The sequence below is a fragment of the Crocodylus siamensis genome, chromosome 5 (assembly GCF_052110815.1).
Source record: "Crocodylus siamensis isolate JL-2025a chromosome 5, ASM5211081v1, whole genome shotgun sequence".
In the NCBI taxonomy this organism is placed as follows: Eukaryota; Metazoa; Chordata; order Crocodylia; family Crocodylidae; genus Crocodylus; species Crocodylus siamensis.
Genome location: NC_143399.1, coordinates 148,996,766 through 149,020,697, shown reverse-complemented (window position 1 = coordinate 149,020,697; position 23,932 = coordinate 148,996,766). Strand labels below are relative to the sequence as shown.

At 45.3% G+C, this 23,932-nt stretch overlaps 1 protein-coding gene across 4 annotated transcripts in view; it reads left to right on the top strand.

Annotated features, from left to right (window-relative positions):
• The first annotated feature begins 3,764 nt into the window (after window positions 1-3,764).
• The window catches only part of WIPF3 (WAS/WASL interacting protein family member 3), a 71,105-nt gene continuing 50,937 nt past the window's right edge, over window positions 3,765-23,932 (top strand). Inside the window, exons 1-2 of one of the 4 annotated variants that reach the window (XM_090046645.1) lie at window positions 3,765-3,897; window positions 5,602-5,691. The gene's annotated coding sequence lies outside the window, so the exon portion shown is untranslated. Of the gene's footprint in view, window positions 3,912-4,121; window positions 4,141-5,601; window positions 5,692-23,932 lie in introns of those variants that run through there. The other 3 variants (XM_090046644.1, XM_090046646.1, XM_090046647.1) reach the window with 3 other exon arrangements.

Sequence of the window (23,932 nt, the reverse complement as noted above, 5' to 3'; positions counted from 1 at the left end):
GCCAGTGTAATATGCGCCGGAGTTTATCACTGCATGTTGATTGTGTATGTAGACACATTCACATTAAGGTTGTTAAACCCATCGTACCCAGTATAATCCTTGTGGCTGTTCAAGTCATAGCATGAAGGAAGCATAGAGGTCATTGATAGCTTTGCACCAGCACATGTGAAAGAAACAGATGTACAATTTAACATGGATCAGATAATGTATTTTTCATATATAATCAACAAGGAATGTAGTTTTAAATACTGCAAAACTGGGACTTTTTAAAAATGGTAAAACATATGGAGAACACTGAAAACAACAATGTATTTATATTCATGTATTGTAAAACATTATACTCATGCATTTCCCATAAAGCTGACACTGCTGAGATAGTAAAACTAAAAGTAAATAGAAAAACAGATTTGTTCCTGTAGGACTCTTCCTTATTCCTGAGGCAGCTGTGGGGGGAAGGAGATAACTTGCAGGAGGCAGAGGTTAAAAATGCTCCATAAAGGGGTTTGCTTATGAAGAGCTTGTTATAGTCCTTAGGGCCTCTTGTCTCTACTAATTTGCTGTAAAAGAACTTTCTTCTTGACACTCCTGGAGAAGATTGTCACTTTTTCCAGCTACACCCAGATCTTCAGATAACTAAATACAGCTAGATTACATTTAACATGCTTTGGCACCTAGCCCTGTTTTCTGACTTACAACCAGCACAATAGGGTGGTGTCACAAACATTGTGACAGCTAGCCAAATGCCAACTGGATACCAGATATTCTTGAGCCACTTGTCATAAAATCTAGCCCAGGGATGTCAAACTCATCTGGCCCTAGAGGCCAGATGACTGGCATGGAATAGGCCTATGACCCCTCTGCCCACACATGCCAAATCTAGCGCTTGCTCCAGCAGGTCCAGGATAGCACCACAAGCAGCACCCAGTCCAGCCAGTCTGGGACCCATGCTGCACACAGCACACATTCTTGGACTGGCTGGAGTGGGCATTGCTTGCAGTCCAAAGTCCCGAACTGGTGAAAGCAGACACCGGGTATAGCAGTTGCCACATGCAGTGCAGGTCCTGGAGCAGGCACCTCAGGCCTTTTGACACCCCTGGGTGCTACCCAATGACATAACAGAGCAGCTAGCCACCAGGGATAGCTGCAAACACATAGGGGTAGCAGTTACCAGTTTCCCATTACCAGTATGGATTAAAATACACCCCTGCACAGAGGACCAGTGTAAGACCAATTCACTATCTTAGTCACTAACATCTTCCTAATAGGGCTTAAGTGTGTGTTATGCATAGTCTGTTTGAACAGGGAAAACTTCATACCTTTTCCTTAGGATGGCTTGAAAAATGTAAAAATCCTTGGCTGTAAACTGAAAATGCACAGGAGTGGCAAGAAACAATTTTGCTCTATTTTATTCCTGTTCACATCTCCAGATTTTCCTCTATGATATGGCAGAAAGTATGAATGAAGAAGTCAGCTTCAGTTTAGCAAGCTAGATACCAGTCCCAGTCCACATGGATTTATGCAATTAATTTCAGTGTCCAAACTGGCCCCTAATCTAAACTAAAGAATAATTTTTTTGGATTGTAAAAATGACACACATCTGTTTTAAAAGTTGCTACTTAAGTGTGTTTTAATAGGCACTTTTTCAATTTGTCATTTCTTTTTCTGTTTCACCTCAGACACTCTTTTTAATGCAATTTAGTCACCAACTCCAAGGTTCAGGGGACTTGGAGCCCTATGGAAGTTTACTGAGACCAATAGCTGACAAATCAGAAAGCTGTTTTCAAAATAATAAATGTCTAAAGCAGGCCACATCCATCAAACAGAGCCATGGAACAGGATTTCCATTACTTAGAATTCAAAAGCAAGGTTTTCCATGGACACAGTACAGCCAGACACTGTTTCACAGGCTTCAATATCTCCAATGCGAAGAGATTTCCAGGGTCTAAGTTTTTGTGAAATGGATTTGCTGTGTATTTCAGCTACTTGCATTAGAAATCTGGAAATGTTCCATGTAGAATTTCTGAAATAGCTAACCACATTTTCACCAATACAGATCAAATGAAGGTGCAGTGAGCAGGTGCAGTAGCATAACTAATGCAGGGTGACCAGGGCAGCAGCCAGGAACACCAACTTGTTTGTGATGGGGGGTGGAAAAATAACAGCTGTTCCTGCACCCACACAATTGCGCTGGCAGCAGCAGGCAGAAATCACTTCTACTCCTGTGTGTCTACAGCTGCCCCTGGTGCCTTGCTGCTCCATTTCATCTCTAGGTAGCACCCAGAAGAGGCCACTAATGAAAAAATCCTCTATACTGAGATTTTTACGTTACCCAAAGGCAACATCAACAGCAGTTTCTTAGTCCTGAAAAGTCTGGATAGAGTCTGCTGCAACAAAACTTAGCTGAATGGTTTTTTCAGTGGTAGGCAGGCCACACTTCACAAGCATCTAAGAAAAAAGTATGAAATAGACTGATAGAAGTAAAGCAGATTTTTCTAGGATGAGCTAATAATATTTGACCTTTTTAACTAGGCAAATAATATTGTCCCCAGGAGGTACACTCAGAAGGTTAGAGTCTCCTTAAAACTAACGTTTATATGGTACAATTTGGGGCTGAAAGGCCAGAATGACAGCCCTCACCAACTGCAGGATCTATCTGGCTCTGGGTCTTTGTGACACCATTGTCCGAAGAGGCACCAGGATGCAAATATTTGCAGTAGAACTGGAGCAGCCACACATCTTTAATTAGCTTGTTTCCCTTTTTTTTTTTTTAAAGTTATTTAAAAAAGTGTAGCTGGACCCAGCCGTTCCAAATGCTGACTACATTATTATTTGGCAGATTCCTATTTGTCACTGGGTTATTACCTTGGTTCTTATTTTTATTACTCTTGTTTTTATTCTTATTATTGTTGTTATTGCTGACGCCATTATATTATTTTGTTGCTATTGTTATTATTATTATTGATATTTTTATTACAGCTGTTATGTTATTGTTGCTATGATTGTTTGCTGCTATTATTACTGTTGCTGTTGTTAGTCTTATTACTGTTGTTAGTGTTATTATTGTTGTTGTTAAAATAATAATGATCATGATGATGATCATGGTGGTGGTGGTCTTGGAGCTGCTCCCGTTTTTTCCTGTGGCCCTGACATTGAGTGGTTGGATTTGTGGCATCCAGGGGTGTGTGTGTGGGTGTGTGTCTCCATGGTCCTGGGCCAGGATTTCTCTGGGTCCTATCTCCTTTCCCACGGAATACACATGTCTAACTGGTGCCCTAATGGGGTTGAGAACTGAACTTGCCCAGGACCGGGGCCAAGCAGGGTGTGTGTGTGGCAGGGGGGTCTCCAGGAGGTGCCTCTGTGTGAGTTAGTGAGTGTGTGTGAGACAGAGAGAGGGGGAGGGAGGGAGGCAGGGGGCTCCAAGGCGTGTGCGTGTGACAGAGAGGCAGGGGGCTCCAGGGTGCGTGACTGTCTGCGGGGGGGGGGGCACGCGTGTGTGTGTGTGACAGAGAGGCAGGGGGCTCCAAGGCATGCGTGTGTGTGGCAGGGAGCTCTAGGGTGAGGGGTGGTGCATGTGTATATGTGACGGGGGCTCCAGGGTGTGTGTGTGTGTCTGTGTGTGGGGGGGGGGCAGGGGGCTGGAGCCCTTTGGCAGCTGCCCCCAGGCGAGGCTGGAGAACGAGGCTGCCCCAGGCCGGCGCTGGCTTCGCGGCACCCCGGCTCCTGGCGCCCCGCCCCGGCTCTGCCAGGACCGCGCGCCGGCGCCTGCGGAGGCAGCAGGTGGAGTGGAGGGAGGTGCCGTCCGGCCCGGCCCGGCCCGCCCCCTCCGGAGCAGCGCGCAGGGCTCCGGGCGCGGGTGGCAGCAGCCGGGCTCGCTGGCTCCGCGCTGCTGCGCTTCAGGTTGGTGAGGTGAGGTGAGGTGAGGTGAGGGGGCGCGGACGGGCGCACGGGGCTGTGCCTGTGCCCGGTTCGGTTCGCGGGGCAGGCGCGGTGCTCCCTGGCCTTGGCCCCGGGAGCGCGGCAGCGCGGGCGCAGGAGGTCCGGGGCGGGCGCCCGGGGCATCTCCCTCTCGCTGGGTGCGGGGAACAACTTTGGCTTTGCTACCAGTGCCCGAGGGGGCACTTCGGCCCCCGGGCAGCAGAGGTGAGTGCCGGGCGCCCTCGGGCTGAGCTGGCGGCTTCCTTTCGAGCACTGCTCCCCAGGTAGCGGATCTCCTCCCGCTTATCCAGCCTCCTAATTGTGTGCCATTGCCTTCATATGCCTTTACCTGGCTCCCTCGCAGCCTGGGTGCCAGGGAAGCCACCGCTGCAAAATTCTCCACAGGGGACTTGGATTTCACCAAGGGCCTTGTTCTCCAGGAGCTTGCTTTTGGTCCGCAGGTAGATCCAAGCCACCACAAACCCCCCCGGGGGACCCTGGGTGGCAGGTAGGGCAGCGGGAAATGAGAGGAGAGCTTGCAGCCCCCCTGAGACATACTTTCTCTTAGTGAACTAGAACAAGGAGGTGCGGTTGCCGTTTTCAGGTCAGCTGTAGTCTTAATAAAAACTCAACCAAACAAAGCCCCACAACAACACAAAAAAATCTTAAAACAAGTAAGTTCTCATCAGATTGGCATAATGCATGAGGACTCATCCTGTCATTCTTTCTCTGGGATAGAGGGGCATGCGGCCTGACACGCTTGCGAACAACTTTACAAGTTGCATTAAGTGCATGTCTTCAACAGCAGCAAATAGTTTTGAAGCAGGACTGCTGGTCTGGGAATGTTGTTAGCAATTAAAGACAGCTCAAAAATGCCGTCCCTGTGTTTAGAGTGGTCTGTACCTATTAGCACGGTAGTATCAGGAGAATAGATGGCTAAAACCTAGTAAGAGGATTTAAAAAAAAAAAAAATTTCCAGTGAGGTTGGTATTTGCACATTTGCCGAGTGTGGGATTATTTCACAGCCTGCATTGACGCCACTAATAGAAAGGCTGGAGGAAGTGTGTGCATATAGCTACAGCTAAGAACATCAGACGTTCTAGGAATAGGAAGGTGTCCAGCCAGCATGACAGTCTGGATAATTTTAGTTAAATGTCTTAAAGATAATAACATCTTATAAGATATGCAAATAATTATCAGTATGAAAGTAAAAGAATAGGAAGCAAAAAAATAAAATCAGTGTTAGGTGCTGGTAATGTCAACACCAAGCAGCCATGGAGCAGCCTTAAACTTCAGATGCTTCCACTGTTTCACACTGTGCAACTCCATTCCCTGATGACTTGTTAGGCTGGTGTGTGTGACCTGGATAATGTCACCTTAGGATGCACAGTAGACCTGAATGCCTTGTGACCTGAGAAAGGGAGAAAAACTTTTGTCTCCTCCCCTATAAAGTTCAGCTGTACAAGATCCAGCCTGCTGAGCTTTGCACAGGTGTTCAGACTGCCACCCTTAGGAAAGACTTATTCAGGTGTGTTGTGTTGCACAAATAAATATATATATTTTTCTTTAAATAGGAGGCTGTGATGAGGGGTGATCCTTATATGGGGATGAGGCCTAATGAATTGCATGCAACCTCCTTTTAACACCACACTGTCATTGATGATTTAATGGTTATGTTGTCCACAGGCCACAATCACGACTGAGGCTCTACTGTGCTAGGTGGTGTACAAACCCACATGAAGACAGTGTCACTGTCCCAGAGAGCTTGCAATCTAGGTATGTGACCTTAATTAATATACTCCCCACCCAGAAACAATTAAGTTCTTATAGTAAACTACTATTATTGTTGTGCCTATTTTTAAATATAAGGCAGATGGATGGAGTATTGATGCATTTAGATATAAATTTAAGCCTCAAGCCCGTGAACTATTCTATGCATTGGCTTCATTTGAGCTGTGGATAGGTGTAGGTGGCATGTGGCTACAGAAGTATAGTGAGCTCACTGAGTGTCTGGAGCAGTTGAGGGAGATGGGGTGCAGAGGGGTATGCCGACCGGTGTAAACTGGGGGAAAGAGGTGTCTAGTGAATGGAAGGGGAGGCTTATTTTCCTCTGCTACTGCTGCCCTATCATCAGCTCTAGTCAAGCAGCAGCTCCATTTTTATTTGTAGTGCAACTTGAATTTTCATTTTTTTCATCAGTAGCAAATGCACCATACTTATCTATTCAGGAAATAAAACAATCTAATGGGGAGGACCTGTCTTTCCTTTTTTTGGATAGCTCCTCCAGTAAGAAAATAAGTTGAATTGTACATTGCTGAAACTGCAGTTTTCTGCAATACAGAATGCACATCTGGTATATCGTATTTTTTGTTGCTGCAAATATACATGGTAATGCATGTAATGAAAAGCCTCTCGGAATGTATATACAGAGAGAGGAAGATTAAGGGACTACTAACTTAATTTCTGGACTCTTCTGGAAGGAAAAACGTCAAGTTTAGTGTTGTAATAACATGCGTAGCTTTCTCTGCATTTTAAGGCCTGCATTTGTTTTGAAAGATTGAAGAAGAAAAATAGAAGTAGTCTATTTTAACAAACCTTTAATTACAAAAATCACTAGCTTTTATTAGGTTTTCTGATCTGACAAATACCATGCATCTATATGGTGGTTTGGTTTAGGAGTAAGTTGAGAATTTCAGCCTTAAGTTCAATAGCATGGAGAGTTATGGGCTACAAACAGGTGTTAATTTCCAGCAGTGGTGATTTCTGAGAAAATTCCACCACTAGAAATGTTTCCAGGAGAGAGAATAGCACAGGCATTCAGCCTGCAAACACCCCCTCACCTCTGCTCCTGGCATCTTCCTGGGGTGATCCTGGTGGAGGATAGGGATGAAGCAATGGCTGTTCTACTCTTCCCATTCCCAGGGGAGAATAAAGTAGTGGGAAGAAACTTCCTGCTTCCCTAGATTGGTTTGGCAGGGGAGTAGAGGAGTGAAACAAAGCCCCCTACCAGTCCCTGGGACCATTGCCCCACTTCTCCACTCGTCTCCCTGACAGGAGTGAAAAGGGCCTGGAGCACCAGGGTAAAGCCCTCTGTCTCTAGTCAGAGGAAGAGAGCAGTGTGCAGCTGCTCCACTCCCCTCCTGGACCAGACTAGGGGAGTGGAGAAATGTTGAAGTGTTCATTCTTGCAAGAGAAAGTCTCTTGCAGGGGTATCTTCCACGTGTAACCTGGAAAATCTTTCTCCTGGAGAGGGTGTTTCCTCAGGAAAAAAATGGAACGAGTGCATGTATATTCCTAGATTCTACTGGGAGAGCTAACGTTCTTCTGGTAGAAATGTTACATCTGCATGTGGCCATAGTCTACTGAAAATAGGGACTTATAGGCTGTAAATGACACTTTACTCATTATTTGACTATGGCTAAGCTCACACTTGCAGAAATGTACAAAAACTACAAAGCTGATACTATTTGTTTGATTAAATATTTTATTCCATTCTCAGTACATATGAACCAGGAGCATCTGCACCAACTATTAGACAAGCCAACTATTAAATGGTTTTGTCTGTCAGTTGTAATATATTTTGAGGCTTGTAAACAATAATCTTGTCTATAAAAGTTTCATGTTTTCTGTAGTTTTCTACTTCTGGAAAAGTCTTTTTACTCCAGTTACTGCCCAATCCACTTCTGCTTTTGCTGTTAAAGCTAGATGAGATCAGACTAAAAAATCTTGGTCTATTTTCCCTTGACTTTCATAATTTATTAATTCTGAATGTATGGAAACATGTGCTACATTATTATGTGGGCATATTAGATTTTAAAAGTAATGAAATATAACAATTACTGCACAGGTGAAAAGTCCAGGCAGGTTATTGCTACAGGAAAATTATAATGGACTTTTGTGCCAAAATAAAAAAGTATAGCCTCCTTTAAAGGGTATATAAACTTGAATTCCAGAAAACTCTGTGCTAGTCTTTCCCTTGTTCTATCATTAGTGATTTTTATCCTATTTAGAGATGTAGATATCATTTCCTGAAATACATATACTGACTCACCTTTTTTCAGAGATCTATCTTAATTAGTCATCATGTTAAGCTGTCCTTAAAGCATCACTTGCATGGCCCTATCATTAAATTACTGTCAATGTAAAGGATTATATAATTTCTAAATTGTATTCAGTAGGAACATTTTTCTCTCTGTGGAAAGGTAAAGCTTTCTGGTTGTCAGAAGTGGAAAATAGTTGCACAGTTCTGAAAGTTACCTGGTTCTGGTGAAACATGAATAGGATTTCACAATTTCATAGACTTTTTTTCTATTCCCATGGAATTTGGCTAGGGATGTTCAATGGCTGTCAGATTTAGTAACAGATGAATAATGGCATACCCATTTCTAAATCACTGAGCATTCAAAGTGCTATGGTGCTGGCTAAAATAAAAAATAAAATACAATACCATACATACGTATGTTCGGTACATAATTTTCAAATTTTCCATGGCTGTTCCATAATTAAAAGTCTTCAGACAGGCTTATCTAAATGTCAACACTGAAATATTAAAAGAGCCATTGGAACATTCCCTATTTAATGAAAGAACATTTTCCTAAAATATGGGAAACAGTTTTTAATTCTTTGGTAATTCAAACACCTGTATGACTCTTCTTCAAACTTTGTCTGGATTAAGACCCAATGTGATGAACCTGATTCTTCATAGTCTTGATCCTTATGTTATTCTTTATCACAGTGTAGAATGGGTGTGGAACCCTGTTTAGTCAGAAAGGGTATAAAATGCTATCTGTCAGTTTGTGATAACAGAAAGAGAAAGATAGGAAAACCGAACCTAAAAACTTCTAAATTACAAGTGTTCTGAAAAATTTAAAGACATAATAGTTTAACATGAAAATGTTGGCTGAATGTTGAAAGCTGCTTTGCTAGTTTTATATAATAGCATTGTCTGCTTTGCTATTTTTATAATGAAAATAGAATATCTTTCATTTGCATTCTTAATACTTGCAGTATCAGTCTTGGTAAATGAAGGAGAAGATAAAGGATTGTACAGTCTGTACTTTATTTTTATGACTGTGTTCAAGCACAAGTTTCTTTCTGGACTAGTAAAAATGAACTGGCTTAGTGACATGAAAACTCGCTTTTAAATAAACTGCCTATATAAATTAAAGCCAAAACTAAGATATGATTGTTGAATCACTTTTGAACTTTGTTCCCAGTTATGTATCACATTTGTTTCGAGCACAAAATCACAAAAAGGGAAGCATATGGCACTAGAACATAATGAACATATTTGGACCTTTGTTCCCTTGGTCTGATTTCCCCTGTTAAATGGCAATGAAGATATTTTGCCTTAACTATCAGAACATTGCTCAATGACAAGGATATGTGCACTTTAACTTTTCTCGCTGCATATAAAACAAAACTGGCTACTGTTAGGTTGTTTATTCAAGTCAATTGTATTCTTTTTAGCATGGTTTTATTTATTTATTTATTTTACATATTCTTCTCTGTATAAAATTTGTGTGTCTATTAATGTATGTGAAAATATCTAAGGAAAATACAATGAGCACAAGAGGTGACCAAGCTTTGTGTACCAGGAGAAGCTGTTTTGGTAATTTAAAAATTGTTAAATTGTAATTGAATTTTGGTCAGAAAATTGCTTGTGCTGCTGCAGACCCATTTCTATGTTAATTTACATATGAGGTTTTTTTTTTAAAGATGGCTTCTTTACATTCCAAAGCACTAATACCATTGGTGATTATGAAAATGCCTGTCTATGTTTAATAGATCCTATTGAAGCTACTCAAAATATGTACAGTTTTGCAGATGCTTATAGTAAAGTATGGGTGTATTTATGGAATTCAGCTTTAAAAATTTGATTTCAGTGAGATTTAGGTCAATAGAACGATGCATATAAACTTTATCCGGAGCTGAATGATGTCCTGAGTTAGTATATTCGTATTGGGGTTTTGACATAGGGTACATAAAGTACAGTGCAAGTGATGGAAATGTGGCTTATTAAGATATCTGTCTTGCAAGATAGAAGCTGTTTTTTATATTATCACTAGCCAATTGCCCATCAAGAATGATGGGGGAGGGGGAGGTGGGGGTTGGGATGGAGTGCCACCACCTAACGGCCAATGCTGCTGCTCTTCTACCTTTTGCAGGGGGCAGGGTGTGGGAGCCAAGGCCAGTGCTGCTGGCCCCAGCTCTCCCACCCTCTGTCCAGTCCTCGGCACAGCTTCGGAGTCATGGCAGCACTACCCCACGCTTGGAACACTCTGATTGGCTGTTTCAGTCAGCCAATCAGAGTGCAAATAAAGTGTTCCAGACAGACGGACTTAGGCTTTTATGATATTAGAATAAGTTTTACTAAGTAATACGGAAATTATTTTCTTCAACTAGCTCTATTATCTTGGATGAAGCAGTTCAATAAAAATAGATCTGTAATTGAGATTATGGCAACTTTGAGAAATTAAGAAAACGATTAATGTAGTTAGTTGGCTGAAGAGCTGCAGACCTTGAATATGGGAGAAATTTTGGGTTTGTTTTTTTTTTTTTAAGCCACAGGTGCAAAACCTTCATATGTTCCAAGCAAGGGGGAAACATTTGCATTGAAGGACTCCTGAACTAAAAGGATGAATAACTATCTGGAAAAGGATATTGAAAATGGCTAATCAGCAGAGAAGGAAGTATAGGACTAGTGTTAGAATTGCCAAAATTCAAGATAATCGCAGAAGAGAAAATAAATAGCTAAAAGTTGTTCTGCTATATAAATAAGAATTGCAGTCTCAAAGCTGAGTGGATGGGGTAAAAATGGAAGTTAATCTTGGTACAGCCTAAAAGCTAAATGAATGCTTTGGTTCAGTTTTCAGTAAGGACAATTATACTGAATGTGGGGGGCAAAGGTGGAATGGCTAATGGGTATGAAAGTGTGGAAATGGAAATTAGCACAACAGAGGTAGAAACAAAAGTCAGAGAGCTCCATGTACTGATTTAAGGAGAACCAAATGTTCTCCATCCCAGAACACTACACGAATTAGCACATGAAATTACAGGTTGTTTTGTTGGGTTTTTTTAAACAAATCTAACAACTTGTGGAGGGATACCATATGATTAGAGAACAGAAAACATAATTGCCTATTTTTAAGAAGGGGAATAAAAGGCTATTTAGGCAACTAAGGGCTCATTAGACTGACTTCAGTAGTAAGAGTTAAGAACAAATTTTGAAGGTAAAAATAATGAAAGATGTGGTAGTAAATGAAAAGTAGGATAAAGTACAGTAAGTTTTTTTCAAAAGATGGGTAAACCACCCTGTTTCTAGAAAATCAGTTATGAAGATCAGTGGTTGTATTTACATGTGCAACAGACATATAAGCAAGTACTGCGCAGTAACTGGCATTACCACATAGTACCATTGCCTCTCAGTTTTTTCCTGATGCTACTGTTCAGTAGCTTGTTTACCACTGCACAGTACCGTTGCTGTATGGTTGGTGCTTGGCTGTTGCACAGGTACCATAGTGTCCCATGTGGATGCATCTAGTAGATCTAATTTTGTTCCAGAAAAGCATTTAATGGGTTTCATAGATAGTAGGGGCTGGAAGGGACCTCACAAGATCATCGAGTCCGGCCCCCCTGCCATAGGCAGGAAGTCTGCGGGGATCAAGTGATCCCAGCAAGATAAACATCCAAACACATTGGCGAGCTTGGCAGTGCACTCCCTGGAAAAAGTGCCGCCGATGCTGTGGGTGGTCACTGCTCCCCACCCCCTCCCTTTGCGGGCAACGCTGCTGGCGGCTCCTGATCACTGCTGGCCACCACTGGTGGCAGTGTCTGCAGGTGGTTGTCAACCACCAGTGAGCGCTCACTCCTCCCCCCTGCCACCGACAGTGCTGCGGTCGGCTGTGGGAGCTCATCACTTGCTGCTGTCACACTCTTGCAACCGACAGTACTGCCTCCTGTGGGAGTTTACCGTGCCCCTCCCCCCAGCCTCCATATGTTCATGTCCGTATGCCTTTTGAATGAGTCCAGAGTAGGTGCTTGCACCACCTCTGGGGCGAGTTTGTTCCAGACCCTGGACATTAGGACTGGGAAGACGTTTTTCTTTATGTTCAGTCTAAATCGGCCTTCTAGGAGTTTGTGGCCATTGGACTTTGTCATTTCTTGGGGAGCTCTAGTGAACAACTGTTCTCCCAGATCCTGATGTACTTCCTTTATGTACTTATAGGCTGCCATCAAGTCACCCCTGAGCCTTCTCTTCTCCAGGCTAAAGAGTCCCATGTCATAGAATCATAGAAGTAGGGTTGGAAGGGACCTTGTAGATCTTCAAGTCCGACCCCCCCGCCTGGGCAGGAGAAAAGACTGGACTCAAATGAGCCCAGCCAGGTAGTCATCAAGCCTCTTCTTAAAGATCCCCAGGGTAGGAGCCAGCACCACTTCCCTAGGAAGTTGGTTCCAGCTCCTAGCCACCCTAACTTTGAAGTAGTTCTTGCAGATGTCTAATCTAAATCTGTTCTCTAATAACTTGTGTCCATTGTTCCTTGTCATGCCAGGGGGTGCTAGGGGAAACAGTGTCTCCCCATAACCCTTCTGGTCCCCCCTAGTGAGTTTATAGACAGTCACCAGATCCCCCCTCAGCCTTCTCTTGTGAAGGCTGAACAGGTTTAGGTCCCGCAGTCTTTCAATGTAGGGTCTGCTCTGTTGTCCCCAGATCATGCGGGTGGCCCTCCTCTGGACCCTTTCAATGTTGTCCACATCCCTCCCGAAATGGGGCGCACAGAACTGGATGCAGTACTCCAGCTGTGGCCTGACCAGCGTCACATAGAGGGAGAGGATCACCTCTACTTGAGATGCGCCTGTGGATGCACGACAAGGTCCAGTTAGCCCTGCCAACTGTGACCTTGCATTGTTGGCCTGTGTTCATCTTGGAGTCGATAATGACTCCAAGATCCCTTTCCGCCTCCATGCTCTCAAGAAGGGAGTTTCCCATTCTATAAGTGTACTGCTGGTTTCTACTGCCTAAGTGCAGCACCCTGCACTTGTCAGTATTGAAACACATCCTGTTTATGTCAGCCCACTCCTGTAACCTATCCAGGTCTTGTTACAGTCTTTCCCTCCCTACTAGCGTGCTCACCTCACCCCAAATTTTTGTATCATCAGCAAATTTAAACAGGTTGCAATTCACCCCGTCGTCCAAATCGCTGATGAAGAAATTGAACAGCGCAGGCCCCAGGACCAAGCCCTGGGGGACTCCACTGCCCACTTCCCCCCAAGTCGAATATGACCCGTCCACCACCACCCTCTGAGTACGACCCTTGAGCCAATCTGCAATCCATCTGACTGTCTAGGCATCAATGCCACAGTCGCCTAGTTTTTTATGAGGATGGGGTGGGAGACAGTGTCAAAGGCCTTGCTGAAGTCCAGAAAGACTATGTCCATGGCAACACCTGCATCCATTGCCTTTGTGACCTGATCATAAAAGGCAATCAGGTTGGTCTGACATGACCTGCCCCTAATAAAACCATGCTGGTTGCCCTTGAGCATCATCCCTGAAGCCGGCCCATCACAGATGTGCTCCTTGAGGATCTTCTCAAAGAGTTTCCCAAGGATAGAGGTAAGACTGACGGGCCTATGTCCCTCAGCCTCTCTTTGTAAGTCTTGCGCTCTTGGCCTTTGATCATACAGGTGGCTCTTCTCTGGACTCTCTTGAGCCTACCTATGTCCCTTCTGAACTGTGGGGCCCAATTCACCCTAGGCAGGTTAGACTAACCAGTTGTGGCCTCACCAAGGCCGAGTAAAGTAGGAGGATGACATCCCTGGTTTTGCTAGAGATGCATCAATGGATTCATGCCAGAGTTTGGTTAGTTTTGCCAGCCTTGGCATCGCATTGGTGGCTAATGTTCATCCTGTGGTCAGTCAAGACCTCCAAGTCTCTTTCCGTCATGGCGCTAGTGAGCATAGTACTGCCAAGCCATAAGTATGATGCTGGTTGTTCCTTCCAAGGTTGAGCACCCTGCACTTCTCTACATTAAATGCCATCAGGTTTTGGTCTGCCTACCTTGCAAGGTTGTCCAGGTCAGTCTGGATCATGTGGGGAGTCACAGAAAGCCATCTGGTAGTGTCAGAAGGGGAAGTATTAATTATTACTTATGAATGGGTTGTTATCATTATTATAACTCATTATTATTAGATACTTTATTAGGTAAGTTGAGAAAATGGGGATAAGTAGAAGAATTGTGAAGTGGGCATGTAATTGCTTGTTGGACAGACAGTTGTTGAAAGGGGATCTGGCAGCCTAGAGTAAGGTAACTGTGGTGGAGTTTCTCAGCACTTGGTCTGGACTGATATTGTTTATTATTTTCGTTAATGACAATAGCACTCAAATTTGGCATATACTGATGGAATTTGTAGGTGCTACCAAGTTCAAAGGCACCCTCAATCTAGAGGCAAATGATGGTATCATACAAGGGAAAACTGAATGACCAGATGTTTGGAATAGCAGCAATGGGATGAAATTCAGTAGTACAAACTTCAATTTCTTGCATTTAGAGTCTAGGAAAACTTTTGCTAGAATCTGGCAGCTCATCAGTTGGGAAGAACAAAGAAGAAGGATATAGGGCACAAGTTTACTACTGTATGACTGAAAGCCATCAATGTGATATTATTGTAGAAAGCCAAATATGGCCTTGGATGCATCAGGCAAGATATTTCTATGACAGTAGGTTAGGGAAGTAATGCCATTGTACTAGGCTGTAGTGGTACCTCATTTGGACACTGCTGGGAATGGAGCGATCAGAGGCTCCCAGTGAGGAGAGCTGAAGGGTTTCTCCTATGACAGACTTTAAAATCTGTACCCATGATTTCCCTGTCCCTGGCAGGAAAAGCCCATTGGCTCCACTGGAAGCCGCACCTATTTACCTGGCAGGCGGACTGAAGCTGCTGGGCAAGGGGTTTAAATTTCCTTGTGGGGAAAACCAGCCTCGGGGTTGTTCTAGGGTGGGAGCCAGCAATCAGATTCCACGGCATAATTAAACGAATGTGTTCCATGGCTGAAATGTAGGTCTGCACTGCACAATGGAGTGCCTGAGAAGCAGGATAAATTAGCCTGGATTGAACTCTGTGTTGATATGATATGATACTGCTTCCAGTGTCTGAACTTACTTGAGCATCTCTAAAGGGACCTACATTGTGCATTACAGGCATACTCTAAAAGTGTTCAGTTTTTTTAGCTTAGCCAAACAAAGGCTAAAAGATAATATGGCCGCTGTTTATAAACACCTCAATGGTAAATACCATGGAGGGAACAAAACTATTTAAGCTAAAGAACAATGTTGGCACAAGAGCAAATGTATATCAACTGACCATAAATTAATTTATGTACATTGGAAGAATATTTCTAACCATCAGAGCAGTGTGGTTTTTGGGACAGTGGGGTCAAAACCACCCAAGCAGAGCTTCATTGATTTATGGAAAGGATTATACAATGTGGTTTCTGATGACAGCACCCTGATGATGACCTTGAACTCAATGATCCAGGGCAGTTCTTCCAGTCCTGTATTCCTAGTGGCCTTTTGGTACATTTGCTACTGCTTTCTTTTTGTCTCTGCACTAGCAAACTGAGCTGAATCTAGTGAAATTATCCATTAGAAAGCCCCCCCCATCAGATTTCATGAACTGCATGTTGTCCTCTCTTGACATACCACCCACAAGAAAGAAGTATAAAAACAATGGGAACAAGATAAAACTGAGAGGAGAAGACAGACCATTGAGGGGAGAGGGCCAAGAACTGAAGAAGAAAATAATGGAAGTATGTGTGTGGGGTGGGGAGAGACTCCCTCCTTTCCAACAAAACAAAGACACAAATCAGTAGCCAGAATCAAACCTGCTAAAATTCACTCTCCTGCCAGTCACAGGCCAGAGGTCCCGGCTGCTTTGAAGGGTAGGTGTTACAGAGCTGTTTCTGGAATTGGGATGCTGATACAGAAGCTAATCAATTTTTTTAGAGAAGGAAAACTGCATTATTTGTAGCTACTATGAAACTATTCTTCATAAATGGGTGTTTGTTCTAGCCTTGCCTATCACCACCTATATTTGCATTTTCAGCCCATATAATATTTTTGTGCGATATCAGATCTGTGTCAGGTCTTCCAACAGCTTCTCTTTCCAGTCTGATTTATTAAATTCTTGCTAACAGTTGAATTCTGAAGCCTTAAGAGACTCAGCGGGCCAAATAGTCAATCTCAGAAAACTGTCATTATTTTTTTTTAAGTGAGAACTTTGTCACTGTTAGGAATTCACAACTGATCCTCCAGGTCTAAAATATTTAGCCAGCCTGATTGCTGCTGTTAATTGGTTTGGGAAATACAACTCGCAAGCTATGCTGACATTTCTTGCTACACATGTTGGCAGCTGGCAAGTAGAAGCAGAGAATTTTCTGTGAACCAGGGGTAGTGACAGGCACAAGAGACAGAAAATAGGAAGTAGGGTAATTGCATAATAGTCAGCGAGACGGATTAGAAATAACCACTGATGTCTGGGAAATAAAATAAGGTTAGGTACACAGAAGTGAAACTGGATGGTACTTGTTGATTGAGTTTGAGTAAATTTGGGCAGGCATAACAGTAATGCTATGGTAAAATAAATGAATACATGATGAATACATGATGAATACATATACAAGAAGTATTGCAACTTAAGTTGTGTTACCATTCTGTGTTAATCATAGTACTGGTGTTGCTGGAGCCATCAATAAAGCTTGTTGTCCTGAATGTCAAGATCTCAGTGACTAGGGACAGACATTACACTTAAACTGGTTTAAACCTGTAACAGAACATACATTCAGTGCATGTAAACCAATTGTAAAATGGTTGAATTCGGTTTGAAATAAACCTGGTTGAATGTAGTATCAAACTTAAGTAATTGAGCTCAAACCAGTTTATACAATGTCTGTCCCAGACCCCTTTCTGGTTTAACTTAAACTTGAGTCCCCCAGCATCCCAGCATGCTCTCTGGGCTGGGCTCGCTGCTCTAGCCCAGCAGGACTGGCCTTGGCCATCAGCTCCCCAGCCAAGCAGGGACAGACAGGGACAGGGGTCTGGCCAGAGAGGGGTTTAATTCCCTGGTCCCTGTCCGACCAGCAGGGATCTGAGCTGGGTTTGCCAGGAACTCCCACCTCATTGCTGCTGTGCCGGGCCACCATTGGATGCTGGATGGAGGGGAAATAACCCCCATCCCTGCCTCTTGCCTAAGGAGCTCTGCGGGCTGGTGTCTGCTGCAGCGGCAGGGTGGCGGGGCCCTTGATGGGGGCAGCAGCCCGTGTCATAGTATCAGGATGCATGAGCCCCTTCCTGGGAGGGGGGCCCTCTGCAGGGCAGGCAGAGCTGGAGTGGACTGCACATGGCAGCACTGGGGCTCAGAGAGGGCCAGAGTCCCCTGCAGCACTGCTGCCAGGGTCCACAGGAGCTTTCCTAGCCCCACAGTGCACCCCGCCTGCACCCTTCACACACTGGGAAGTAGATGGGTGGGGGCGGGGCCAGATGCCAGCCTGAAGAGCCCCTTAGGCGGGGGGGTGGCAGGGAATGGGGTTATTCTTCCCTCTGTCCCCAGAGCATTGCAGCAGGGTCTGCCTGCTCCTGCCACCACTGCTGCCACTCACTTTCTACCTGGGCCAAGCAGCGGAATAAGCCCCCTCTGCTGAATGATGGAGGGAGGGGCCCCCTCCAAGCCCCAGTGCTGCTGCATGCACTCTGCCGCATCTCTGCCTGCCCTGCAGCGTGGCCCCCCTTGCTGGGAAGGGGCTTGCACTCCCTAACACTGTGACAGAGGCTGATTCCCCCATCAAGGGTTCGTGCCCCCACCCTGCTGCTGCAGCATCGAGGAGGCAGAGCCCTTGATGGGGGAATCGGCTTCCTTGATAATGCAGCAGCGGAGTGGGGGTGTGGCCAGATGCCAGCCGTCAGCATCTGTTAGGCAGGGGGCAGGGATGGGTGTTATTCCTCCTCCCCCTGGCATCCGGTGAAGGGGCAGCAGGGGGCTTATTCTACCACTTGCCCCAAGCGGGGAGTGAGTGGCAGCAGTAGCAGTCAGTGTGGGCAGACCCGACTGCGGTCCCTTGGAGGTAGTGGGGGTAGACAGAGGAATAACCCCCCTCGCTGCTGTTTCTGCCTTGGGGCCGCAGCAGTGAGTGGGGAGTGCCAGGCAGACCCAGCTTGGGTCCCTGTCAATGGGACAGAGAGGAGGGAATTAAACACCTATCTGGCCACTTCACTCCAAGCTACTGCTAGAGCTGGCCATGCCCCCCGGCACAGCTTTCCTGCAGCTGAGGGCGTGCTTTAGTGCCCCCAAGCTCCTGGCCTGAGCAACTGCAGGCGTGTTCCTGCATTTCCTCAGTCCACAAGGAATGCCTGTGCTGTTACAAATCAGTTCACCCTAGGCAGGTTAGACTAACCTGCAAAGATTGAATCAATTCAGGCTCTGGCTTTTTGAATGTCTGTCCCTAGTCAGTATGGCTGGTTCCCCTGAAGGACCAGATTCAGTAGAAGAAAGGCAAACAAGCTGATCTCTCCCTGGAGACACGGTTTGGGGCCAGGCGCAACTATGTAGAATGAAATCATCTTTTCAAGACCTCCTCAGGGAGATCTGAGGGAAGGGTACTGTGTTACAGGAAGAGCACAGGGAAGGGGACTTGACTGTAGGAATCTATTGCAGAACTCCGAACCAAGAGGAACAACTCAACCAAGAAATCTGTAGAGAATTGGCAGAAGCATGGTCAGGGGGCATGGTCATCATGGGTGACTTAAACTACTCGGACATCTCGTGGGATGAGTACTCAGCTAGATCTGATTGCTCACAAAGCTTTCTCACTTGCATCAAGGAGCTCCATCTAACTCAGGAATTCTATGAGCTGACCAGGGGCAAGGCACTCCTAGACTTGGCTCTAGGCAAAGGGGACAATCTAGTGAGCACCCTGCGGATTGAAGGGAAACTGGGTGACAGCAACCATGAGGTGATCATTTTCTCCATCCACGCCAAGCCAGGGAAATCAGCCAGTAAGGCAGAAATCCCTGACTTTAGAAAAGCTGATTTCCACAAACTCTGGAGATTGGTTGGCGAGGCCCTGAGGGACCATGGTCTGATAAGGAAGGGGGAGTACAAGAAGAGTGGTTGCTCCTCAAGGAAGCAATACTAAAAGCTCAAAGAAAGTCTATTCCCTCTCTCAAGAAAGGCAACAGAAGAGCTGGGAGACCCCCTTGGCATCTAGTTCTGGGCATTGCACTTCAAGAAATATGCAGAGAAGCTTGAGAGAGTCCAGAGGAGGGCCACACGTCTGATTAGAGGCCTGGAGACCAAGATGTCTGAGGGCAGGCTGAGGGATTTGGGAGTGTTCAGTCTGGAAAACAGAAGACTCAGGGGGAACTTGGTTGCTGGATATAAGTATATCAGGGGTGTACATCAGGGCTTGGGGGAGCATCTATTCGCCAACGCCGCCCCTCAGGGAGGACAAGAAATAATGTGCTTAAGCTAATTGAAGATCACTTCAGGCTAGACATAAGGAAAACTTCTTTACAAAATGAGTGCTGCGGGTTTGGAATAGGCTCTCCCCAGAGGTGATCCAGTCATCCCCCCTGGTGATCTTCAAAAAACATCTTGACCATCATTGGATGCCAGCAGTCCCATGTGCAGGAGGGCTGGACCTGATCATCTGTAAGACCCCTCCAGCCCCTAACAACTATGAAACTCTACCTGAAAGCTTGCCTGTGTCTGTACCAACCATACAGTTGGTCCAGGAGGAGATGTTGCCAACAAGAATTCTTTTCCTTTGCATCATCTTTTAAGTCATTGGGAGTTTTGGCATTGATTTTTAGTAGGGGCAGGGATTCTTCTGTTGCCTTTAAGTTAGGTGATTAATTTGGGCACAGTAAAAATCACTATATTGTATATTCTCATCTTTTAATTGGGTTTTTATAATATTGCCCATGACTGTTTCAGGATCAGTAAAAAATTTGCTTTGTTAAATTAAAAGATTGAAGATAGATAAAGCTACTAAAGAGTTAATTAGTATAATGATAGTATATGTACTGTTATTAAATAGCTTAGCTTAGCTTTTCATAGCATCTTTTATCTACAAGTACTAGCATCCCTGCACTGCTATGATGAATGGGCATACTGGATTCATCCTTTCTCCTGCCACTGAAATGTAGCAGCTGTTGAATGGCAACCAGCACAATAAGAAATAAAGGGGAGGAAACCATTACATCTACAGCCAGTAGGTAGGATATAATAGAATTGGCTCGTTCAACATTCTTATTTTGTAAATAGCTATTGGGAGAAATCTTGGCCCAACTGAATTCCATAGGGTCAGGATTTCACTTGGGGGGAATTTAAATGCCTTCAGCTTTTGCATCTTTTAAAATGGGGACAGGCAATTATTTTGAGTGGAGGGCTGTTTACTGAGTTTTGGCAAGCCATCGAGGGCCGCATGACAGGCAGCCAGGGACAGATAAACATTGATTTTCTAAATTTTTTAGGTGCCCTGTGGGTCAGATAGAATGGCCTGGTGGGCTGCATTTGGCCCACTGGCCATATTTTGCCCACCCTGTCTTAAAAGGTAATTTTCTCAGTGTCCCCAGCACCCTGCTGTGAAATCAGAGTCATCTGGTAGCAGGAGGGGGAGGTGTGTCTCCTGCTGAGCTACCACAGTGTCCCATGGCACCTGCAGTGGTAAGATGTGCAAGTTCACATCTGGTGCCTTTTAGCTCATTTATATTTTTGAAAAAGAGACTTGTATTTGCCATGTAAGAGCAATATAAAAGCAAGGTTTTGAATATGGCTTTATTAGTGGTGAAGAGACCAACTACATGCTTGAGTGGAACTTCTTTCCATTAGGTCATTGATTCTCAGCTAGGGTGCTGCAGAGTGCCCCGCAATATTAGCATTATTAGGTGTGCAAACACCTACACTGAATTAATAAGATAAACCCATAGATTTCAAATAAGAATCACCAGTGTTAAAAACATTCTGACCTGTTGTGGTCTTTCTGAGTTCTTTTTGTAACAGAATAATTGATCTATTATTTTTGTTGTAGTCAAGAACAAGTGCAAGCTAAGAGCTAGTATTTTGTGAGGGGTGCCTTGTTTAAAAAGGTTGTGAATCACTGCATTAGGGGGACCTGATTATTTAACTTTCTGGGTGCATTTCTGTGGGAACACTTCTGTGTAGGAATAAGAACATTGTGTGTGCGTGTGTGTGTATATATACATAGCAGTGGTGCTCATCTTCCAGCCTGCGGAGCCATGGCATCCAGCCTGTGCATTTGGCAGCAAGAAAATTGGTGGCAGTATTAATTACCATAGCTCTGGAAGGAGCTCTAGAAGCCATGGGAATTAACACTGCCATTGTTGCCCTGCTGCCAAACTTCCTAACCTGTGGGGAGCCATGCAGGGCAGATTGAACCCACAGATCAACCCTGTGCTCTGACCCCATGCTGGATCTAGCCCTGCAGGCCAGCCTCATGCCATCCATCCAGCCCATATACATGGGTGAGTGTGGTGTGTGTATGTATTTTTTCTAATTTTGTCAAAATGTAATTCCCCAGTACAATCTTTCCCATGGTGCAGAACTGAAAAACAAACAACTTTTTTTGAAAGATAATACAACTTTAAATGCAACTTCAAAGGCTTTGTAGCTTCTAAATTAGAGTGCTGTTCTTTCTAAAACACTTGGATGATAAAAGTCTTCTTCAGATGTGGCAGTGGCCTTGAACTTTCACAAAGCTTGCCCTTTCTTTAACTCAGGCCAATGATTAACTTTACTAATCCAATTCATTATTGCTTATATGTCTAGTACTGAAGCAGAAAGGTGTTTCTCTTTTGAATTCTTCCTGTATACAAAGGAAACTCTTACAAAGATAAGTTTTATTTTATTGGTGTCAGACAAAATTGCTCTCTCTCTTCCTTCTTTGGTGGTGGGGGGAGTTCTCTAATACAAGTTTATCAACCAGAATGTAATGATTTTTCTTCTTTCCTTTGCTGCTTTAGACAGAAGGGAATCTTTTTGTTATGGAAATCCATTCCAGTTAGTAAGCTTGCTTGCTTGCTTCCTGGCTGTGGGTATCTGGTGCAAATTGAGGCCCTTTGCTTCAACAGAGGAAGCTACATCCCAAAGTAGTCATGCCTGAGGAGAGAAGGCAGCATTTGCAACTCCACCTTTGAATGGGGAAAGCTGCTTTAAATTGCAGCCTCAGCTCTATCCTAAGCCCACTGGAGGTGTGGGCTGAGTCAGTCCATCATCTAGGTTTCAATATTATGTCCCTTCCCAGATAACATGCTGCTTTTAATCACTACTAACAAGGCTTCTGATGGAGTGGGAGTTTCAGTGGACATATCTTTCCCAAGGGCCATATGCCAAGTTCAGTGCTAGGAGAAAATGGTGGAGGTCTTGAGTGGATAAAACCTTGTGTAAATACTTTATATTAAAAGTAAAATTTAGTTTGATTGTTTTATTTAACTGTATTGTAGTATTTTCTATTAAGGCACTAGTTCTTATTTGAGCAGAAGTCTAATGGACTTCAAGAATTTTTCACAAGAGCCTTTTTTTTCTTCTTTTTTTACTCTGTAATTACACTACTCTATGCTGCAGTAATGTAAATATAGAGTAACAGTAAATAAGAGAAGATTTTGTTCCAGTAATTTTGATAGACTTAGATACTACATATTAGAACAGGGGTGGCCAAAATATGGCCCGTGGGCCAGATGCAGCCCGCCAGCCCATTCTATCCAACCTGCAGGGCCTTTAATAATTTTAGAAAATTAATTTATTTTAATTCAAAGATGACAGGTGGCCAGTGGGAGCCTGTGGCTGAACAGCAAGGTTAGCCTGGCTCCACCTAGCCACCAACCCCCTTCCCTGCGGCTTTTGGCCCCGTGCCCCTGGAGCTGTTCCTTCTCCCTCTGTCTGAGTGGAAAATAAGGTTAGATTGGCTGGAAGTGCTGGTTGCAGGGAGTAGTGGTGGGGGGCTGTGGGGAAGAGTGCAGGAAGTGGCAGCTGCAGGACCCACACGATGCACAGCAGGCAGCGAAGCTACAGCAGGCAGTGGAGCTGCGGTGGTCCCCGGTGGGCAGCGGGGCCCCAGCAGGCAACAAAGTGGGCCCCGATGGGTGGCAGAGCCGCAGCCAGACTCCAGCAGGTGGTGGGGCTACAGTGGGCCCCAGGAGGCAGCAGGGCCGTCGTTGGCCCCGATGGTTGGTGGGGTTGTGGTGGGTGGTGCAGCAGTAACAGGTGATGGGCCCCGGCAGGTGGCAGGACTGTAGCCCAGGGCCCAGTGAGCGGCCGGAGCCAGTAGGCAGCACAGCCACAGCAGGACCTGGTAGGTGGCGAAGCCACAGTAGGTGGTGGGACCTGGTAGGTGGTAGAGGCCAAGTGGGCAGTGGGGCCACAGCAAGCCCCTGCAGGTGGCACAGCAGGCCCCGACAGGCAGCAGAGCTGCAGCTGGACCCTGGCGGGTAGTGGGGAGGCAGCGGGCCCCAGGAGGCAGCAGAGCCACAGCAGGAGGTGGTCCCCAGTGGGTGGCAGAGCCACAGCCGGGTCCCAGCAGGACCTGGCGGGCAGCAGAGCCACTGTGGGTGGTGGGCCTCAGTGGGTAGCACAGCTGCAGCCAGGCCGAGGCAGGACCCGGCTGGCAGCAGAGCCCCAGCAAGTGGCGGTGGCACAGGCTCAGTGGACCCCAGTAGGCAGCATAGCTGTGGGGGGCTCTGGCAGATGGTGGAGCCACAGTGAGTTGTGGGGTTGCGGCAGGCAGTGGAGTCACAGTGGGGCTGCGGTGGAGGCCAAAGGAAGCACTGCAGGAAACGGGGGCCTGCAGGAAGCAGTGAGCAAGCCTGCAGGAGGGAATGCAGGGAAAGTTGGTGGTGGGCAGAAACACGGAGCCTGTGCAAGTGCCCTGGGACTGGCAGAGATCCAGGGTTGGGTTGTAGAAGCACAGAGCCTGAATATGGGGTCTGCCTGGCTGTATTGTGTGAGG